The following is a 7905-nucleotide window of genomic DNA, read 5'->3' as shown; positions in this document are numbered from 1 at the left end:
CCTTAAACATCTAAGTTTATTAAATTTCCTTTTGCATTTCACATTTTATGTTAAAATGTTCAGTTTTCTTTTCAGCAATATGATTGTCTGACACAGTCTTCCTGAGTACTCTTATTAATCTCACAAATTAAACTTATAAATACCTCAGGTTATCTTAGATTTTTTTCTAGACCATATATATATTTAGCAAGAATTCAATTTCATATCATAAGCCTAAATCAATTACACAAGTACACTTTAGAAAATTGAATTACACGGCTAATAAGACAAACATTTAAAAAATACTGGCAGATATACAAGATTCCTTAATGCAAAATAATAACACTACAGATTTTATTTTCTCAATTTTTTTACACATACTGCTAATTCTTCCTGAGTGAAAACATCCTTTATCACTAGAGACACTTATGTCATATCAAGAAATTTTTGGAGACATCTTCTGAGTAAAGTGAGGTTCTAGAATGATTCTCCGCTCCACATCCTTTTTTTTTTTTTATTGTGATACAAAATACAAAACATAAACCTTACCACATTCACCATTTCTAAGTGTAGAGTTGAATAGTGTTCCATATATTCAGGTTGTTGTGCAACCAATCTCCAGAACTTGTTCATGTTGTGAAACTGAAACTCTATACCCATTAAACAACAGCCCATTTCCCTCCCAATTCCTGGCAATCACCATTCTACTTTGTTTCTGTGAATTCGACTGCTCCAGATACCTCATATAAATGGGATCGTACAATGTTTGTCTTTTTGTCACTGGCTTATTTCGCTTAGCTTGGTGTCCTCAAGATTCGTCCATGTTTTAGTGTGTATCGGAGTTTCCTTCCTTTTTAAGGCTGACCTTTAGAATGATTTTTTAGTGACAGCAGTAAGTGGCTCAGGTTAAGTCTTAATTGTAATTACTATAACTTTAAAAAGGGCCTGTAGAGAGGGTTTCACATAGTTCAAGTCCATGCATTTAAATCACATATTTCATAATATCGTCAATACGCTGCTGGTTCTCTCCTCAGTTAAGATTTTCCCAGTAGGATGCCTCTTGGCTTTTAATACCTCTGACTTCATAAAACATATTTATCTCTCAATACATTATTTGAGGCTGGTGTTTATGTGGGGGAAAATTATATTTATGTCCCCAAAGCTCAATGCAATATTTTTAATCAAAATGATGACAGGAAAAAGCCATGAGATGTGATTCAAATACGATTGACAGACTGACAGAATCAGCATAGAAGCCTTGACAAACATATCAAAGTGTCAGTAGGAAGGATGCAACTCTCATTATGTCCAAGGTATAAAGAGAGGCACTGCAGCATTATTGCACATAATACAACATTTAGTTATAATAATTTCACATCCTGACATTAAAGTCTGTTATTCATATGCAACTGTTTTTTGTATTTGAAGAAACTGGAGGTTTTCAGTTGCCATTGAGCATATTATACGTTTTGCTGTTTAAAATAATTGGAGTGCTTGCTTCGGCAGTACATATACTAAAATGGGCACGATACAGAGAAGATTAGCAAAATTATCAAATTTTAAAAATAAATAGGCTGGGCATTGTGGCTTACGCCTGTAGTCACAACACTGTGGGAGGCCAAGGCAGGCAGATCACGAGGTCAGGAGATTGAGACGAGTCTGGCCAACATGGTGAAACCCCATCTCTACTAAAAATACAAAAATTAGCCAGGCGTGGTGGCAGGAGCCTGTAATCCCAGCTGCTTGGGAGGTTGAGGCACGAGAATCGTTTGAACCCAGGAGGCAGATGTTTCAGTGAGCCGAGATCATGCTACTGCACTGCAGCCTGGGCAACAGAGCGAGACTCCATCTCAATAGGTAAATAAATAAATAAATAAAATGATTGGAAATAGGCTCCTGTTAACAATTTTGCATGTAAGTGCAGATTGTCAGAAACAGTTTACTGACATTAAGCAGGAAATGCCTGAATGTGTCTCTTAAAAAAAGCGTGCACCCCCCACCAAGATTGTTGTTACTTTGCTTCGTCATCTTATTTGGATTTTCACTTATTTTTCCCCAAAATATTTAAATATCTTTCTGTCTAGTTTCAAAACCCTTTATACTTGATCATAGCTTGTATCCTTTTGATATTATTTTCTATTCTATAGCTTGCATTCTTTTTGTATTCAATTCTAGAAGATAGAGTTTTATAGTTTATAATTTATAATTTTTTTCTTGTTTCAATTGTCACTTTATTGCAAGATGGTAGGATTAATTACAAGTTTAAACTACATCTTGCTAATCTTTAGCCAGGCAGCAAGTTTTAATAAAAACAAACCATTCATTCAAAAGTGATCACGGAACAACTCAACATGCAGAGGAAGAAAGATGAGAACCATCTGATTGACCAATAGACTTAATTCTTTCACTATAATGACACTGAAACTTTTCACTTTTAGGAAAAGTAAACTGTAACTTCAGTAGACAGCAATACAGAAAGATTTTGGCACAAAGACTACCTTTCACTTAGTCAGTCAGTTGTTTCAGTTGTCTCAGTTGGGCTGGATACACTGACAGAACTGGCTGTGCTTGAGCCTTCTTTGAGAGCAGCTTTAGATTTGCAATGCACTTGGCAACTGTCTCCTTTTCCTGCTGTGCAGAGATCCTCTGGAATATGTGCTTCTCCATCCAGTTGATCATGTGCTCTTGTTCCTTTCGATGCATCATATTTTACACACAGATATGATAGCCCAGGTAATTCTTTACCTCATATACGCTATGCAGCCATTCCCGGTAAATAACCTCCAAAGCCATAGCAATGTTATTCCTCTGGACATCAAAATAGTAATGCACTTCTAAACCAATACCTGCAATAACTTCTCCAAATCAATTGTGTCCTGGATTTGTTTGATGGAAGCCTGCTTCACCTCTTCTAGTTGGACAATTTTTTGCTCGTTGAGTTTATCAGCTAATTTCCAATAGAGGTACCATATTTTTAAATTCCATAGAAGAGTAACCTACTACTGATACTGTAGAGTAGGAGTAATCACATATATTTCTTTGGGTACCGCATACAAGACAAGCCCAGGCTCCAAGCACATAGGGTACTGTTACACAAGTTTTAGAATAAAGAAACTGGAAGAATTTCTCAAGGATCAGCCCAAGACAAACTTTTCCTCCATATTCAGGAAGAGGTAGTAGAGGGTAGGACTTGGCTGCCCTGCAAGAAAAGTCCTTGTTGCCTGCAATATCCCTGGACCTAGGTGGGCTGCGTTCTTCAGAGAGGGCACTGCTGTGGTGGCAGCAGGAAGTACCCCCTGGGACAGCATGGTCAGTGAAGGTCCAGGCAGTGGTCTTCTAGAATTCAAAATTTTTATAACTATTAGAAGACATTAAATTAAATTACAGGCATCTTCATGGCTTTATTTAGTTTTTGCACTCTTCTGAGATCTTTCTACTGATGCTTGTGTGTATAGTACCATCATTCTCTGTATATTTGCATTGTCTGTTTATGTTTGCCTCTACACCTTCTTTGTCAAATTAAAAAGCCTTCGAGATGAGTGACAAAAATGTTTCTAATATTTAATGAGTCAAATTAGGTTTTACTTCTCTGTTTTAATAAATGTAGGCAATGAAATAATGTGTTTTATGCTTCTGTTCAAATTACTTCACTGCATCACTGTTGGCAAAGGAATTCTTGCTGTAGTCCAAAGTAATGAAGTAGCTTATATGAGAAAGTGACCAGAGGGATTCTGTCATCTGTAATCCTTTTTTTTATTAGTATTTTACCAATCAATCATGTTAGAAGAAAAATCTTCAACTTGTTTGCTTCTTCCAAAGGATCTTAAGGGCAAGCTGTTTAATTTTTTTCAGCATAGATTCTTCAGGAAAAATCTGTAAAACATTAAAAATCAGAAAAAAATTCTTACTGGCCCTAGAAGTTTGCGGAATTTTTTGCTAGACATGAAGGGGAACAGGTTAAGGAAAGATACACCAGAAAGTGCCTTCCTTTATGGGCCATGTACAAAGGAATCCTGAAAGAATCAGAGATCCAAACCCTGGAAAAACTTCCAAGTCTAATCTGTTAACAATGAATACCCCCTTTGCAAGGAAATAGAAACAGAAATACTATCAGATAGGTTAAAGGATAATACCATTTTAAGGAAAGGGTACATTCTAATGCCACAGATAAAAAAAAAATTCCTCTGAAATATTAAGTGATGTTTTTATAGGAGATAATCTTAGGTCAATGATACCTTTCAGGTATACCACTGAGGAAGCTGTGGCAGAGGTCACAAAATAAAAAGGTTCTGAGAACTCAGACCACCTGTGCCATCATAACAAAACTGCTCAAGAGAATTCTAGCCCTGGAAAATAAGGCTATAAACTAGTAAATTTTACGGTTTGGTTGGGGAATTTCTGCAAACCAAGTTTGTCCTGGCAAATACTTTGCTCATTTGCATAAACAGCTCCTATTATGATAAGTTTATCCCTTAGGCAAACTGCTTGCTTATCTGTCAAGTTTACTCATCAATACACCTTATTCTGCCACCAATTTCAAATTATTATGTCAAAATTGTACTTGTCACAATCAGTTACCTGCCATGAAAGACTTGCCCTAAATCTCATAAGCTCAAGCCCCCTAAACCCTATAAATAATATTCCTTAAACTCTCCCTTTTGAGCCACGACTAAGACTTTAAATGTCGTGCTCTACCTTATTACAGTAAGTCTAATAAACTTAGCTTTGTTTGATCAATAGGTTTTTCAGATGGTCTTTTAGGGAATTGACTGTTGATGATCCTAGAGGTCCCAAGCTGTAATTGAAACACCGTCCTTGCCATGGCTCAAGGCTTGTAGGTTGGAAATCATACATAACCTTGAAGCTTCCTGAGTCTCATGTTCAGGGGTCTCTCCTGCTGCAGTGATGAGGTAGGTCCTCCACTGGGGCTCAGGTCCAATATGTTTATTTGAAGCCCTGTAATACTGAGTTTATTTTGTGTGCTGGGAAAGAGAATTCCTCTCTCGGGAATCGTTTTATTATCTGATCAGATTTGAGAACTCATATTTGGTGGGGAAACTTCCTGATTAATTCCACAATGTTTTGGCCCTTGTTCTGTTCTTGTTTCTTTTTGTTGTGAGTCCCTAGGAGAAAATTATAAGATGAAAAATGATTATCATTGGTTCAATAAGTGTGGCTCTCAGTGCACCCCCCAAGGCTGACAAGTCCAGAAGATATCATCAGACCAGTGTCCTTATAGAAAAAAATTTTGCCTTGGACCAACCTTCAACCTAATAAGAACATTCCTCAGGCTTGCCGTTGTTTCTTTGATAACTACTTAATTTAATGTCTTTTACTTGGAGCTGTTGATTTTTTTTCTAGACTGCCAGACTTGGTGATTGACCAGATTCTTACCTAGCATTGTAGTTGTCATTGTTTGTTTTTGTCTTTGCTTTTTTTTGTTCATTTGTTTTTTGATACTCTGGGTCAAACATGCATTTACTCCTGGCTTAATTACACAAATTACTGTGGTCACATTGGGGAATTTTTGACATGAACAATATGAATTATTTGAGTGATAAACTAGAATAAATGGGGAAAAACACTTTAGGAGGAGATTCTCTGGTTTGTCTGTTCAAATGAGAGATCACTTTTTTAACATAAGAGGTTTCTGCCACCCCCTACCTTCCCTCTAAGGTTTCCTACTTAGATGATGATTAAGTACCTTTTTTTTTTTTTTTAACTTTTAAGTTCAGTGGTGTATGTGCAGGTTTGTTATATGGGTAACCTTCTGTCATGGGGGTATGTTGCACAGATTATTTAGTCACCTAGGGATTAAGCCTAATACCCATTAGTTATTTTTCCTGATCCTCTCCTTCCTCCCACCCTCCACCCTCCAGCAGGCCCCAGTGTGTGTTGTTCCCCTCTAAGTGTCCATGTGTTCTCATCATTTAGCTCCCACTTATTGGTGAGAACATGTTGTATTTGGTTTTCTGTTCCTGCATTAGTTTACTAAGGATAGTGACCTCTGCTCCATCCATGTTCCTGCAAAGGACATGATCTCATACTTTTTATGGCTGCATAGTATTCTATGGTGTATATGTACCACATTTTCTTTATCCAGTCTACTATTGACTGGCTTTTAGGTTGATTTCATGTCTTTGCTATTGTGACTAGTACTGCAGGGAATGTATGTGTTTGCATGCCATTATAATAGAATGATTTATATTCCTTTGGGTATATACCCATAATGGGATTGCTGGGTCCAATGGTAGTTCCATTTTCAGGTCTTTGAGGAATCACCACACTGTCTTCCACGATGGTTGAAGTAATTTACACTCCCACCAACAGTGTATAAATGTTCCTTTTTCTTTGCAACCTTGCCAGCATCTGTTATTTTTTGACTTTTTTATAGTAGCCATTCTGACTGGTGTGAGATGGTATCTCATTGTGGTATTGATTTGCATTTCTCTAATGATCAGTGATGTTGAGCATTTTTTCATATGCTTGTTGGCCGAATGCTTGTCTACTTTTGAAAAATGTCTTTTCATGTTCTTTGCCCACTCTTTCATGGGGTTGTTTTTTTCTTGTAAATTTGGTTAAGTTCTGTAAACAAATTTATAATAGATGTTGGATATTAGACCTTTATCAGATGCAGAGTTTGCAAATTTTTTCTCCCATTCTGTAGGTTGTCTGTTCACTCTGTAAGTAGTTTTCTTTTTTTCTCTGCAGAAGCTTTTTAGTTTGATTAATTTCCACTTGTCATGTTTTTGTTGTTGTTGTTGTTTGTTTTTTTATCTCTGACTCAATTTCAGAGCTTGTTTTTGGCGTGTTCAGGGATTCAATTTCTTCCTGGTTCAGTCTTGGGAGGATGTATGGGTGCAGGAATTTATCAACTTCTTCTAGATTTTCTAGTTTATGTGCATAGAGGTGTTCATAATATTTTCTGATGGTTGTTTGTATTTCTGTGGGGTCAGTTGTAGTAACCCCCTTGTTGTTTCTGATTTTTGCCTTTGTTTCAATTGCTTTTTGTGTCTACATTATGAAATATTTGCCTGTTCCTATGTCCCGAATGGTATTGTCTAGATTGTTTTCCAGGGTTTTTATAGTTTTGGGTTTTACATTAAGTCTTTAATCCATCTTGAGTTAATTTTTGTATATGGTGTGAGAAAGGGGGGGTCCAGTTTCAATCTTTTGCATATGGCTAGCCAGTTCTCCTAGCACCATTTATTTCACAGGGAATCCTTTCCCCATTGCTTGTTGTTGTTGTTGGGTTTGTTGAAGAACAGATAGTTGTAGGTGTGTGGCTTTATTTCTGGGTTCTCTATTCTGTTCCATTGGTTTATGTGTCTGTTTTTGTACCTGTACCATGCTGTTTTGGTTACTGTAGCCCTGTAGTATAGTTTGAAGTTGAGTAGTGTGATGCCTCCAGCTTTTTTTCTTTGTGCTTAGGAATGTCTTTATTATTTGGGCTCTCTTTTGGTTCCATATGAATTTTAAAATAGCTTTTCTAGTTCTGCAAACAGTGTTAATGATAGTTTAATAGAAATAGCATTGAATCTATGAGTTGCTTTGGATGCTATGGCCAGTTTACTGATATTGATTCTTTCTATTCATGAGCATAGAATGTTTTTCTATTTGTTTGTGTCATCTCTGATTTCTTTGAGTGATGTTTTATAGTTCTCCTTCTAGAGATCTTTCGCCTCCCTGGTTAGCTGTATTCCTAGGTATTTTAAATTTTTGCGTGGTAATTTTGAATGGGATTGCATTCCTGATTTGGTTCTCTGCTTGACTGTTGGTGTATAGGAATGCCAATTATTTTTGCACATTGATTTTGTATGCTGAGACTTTACTGAAGTTGTTTATCAGCTTAAGGAGCTTTTGGGTTCAGACTATGGGGTTTTCTAGATATAGGATCATGTCATCTGCAAATAGGGGTAGTTTGGC

The 7905-nt window shown here is 36.6% G+C and overlaps 1 pseudogene; it reads right to left on the bottom strand.

Annotated features, from left to right (window-relative positions):
- Positions 1 to 2234: 2234 nt before the first annotated feature.
- On the bottom strand, positions 2235 to 5017 carry LOC110742738 (annotated as a pseudogene).
- Positions 5018 to 7905: the final 2888 nt, after the last annotated feature.

This window comes from Papio anubis, chromosome 4, assembly GCF_008728515.1.
Source record: "Papio anubis isolate 15944 chromosome 4, Panubis1.0, whole genome shotgun sequence".
In the NCBI taxonomy this organism is placed as follows: Eukaryota; Metazoa; Chordata; class Mammalia; order Primates; family Cercopithecidae; genus Papio; species Papio anubis.
This window is presented reverse-complemented; position numbering and strand designations above follow the sequence as displayed.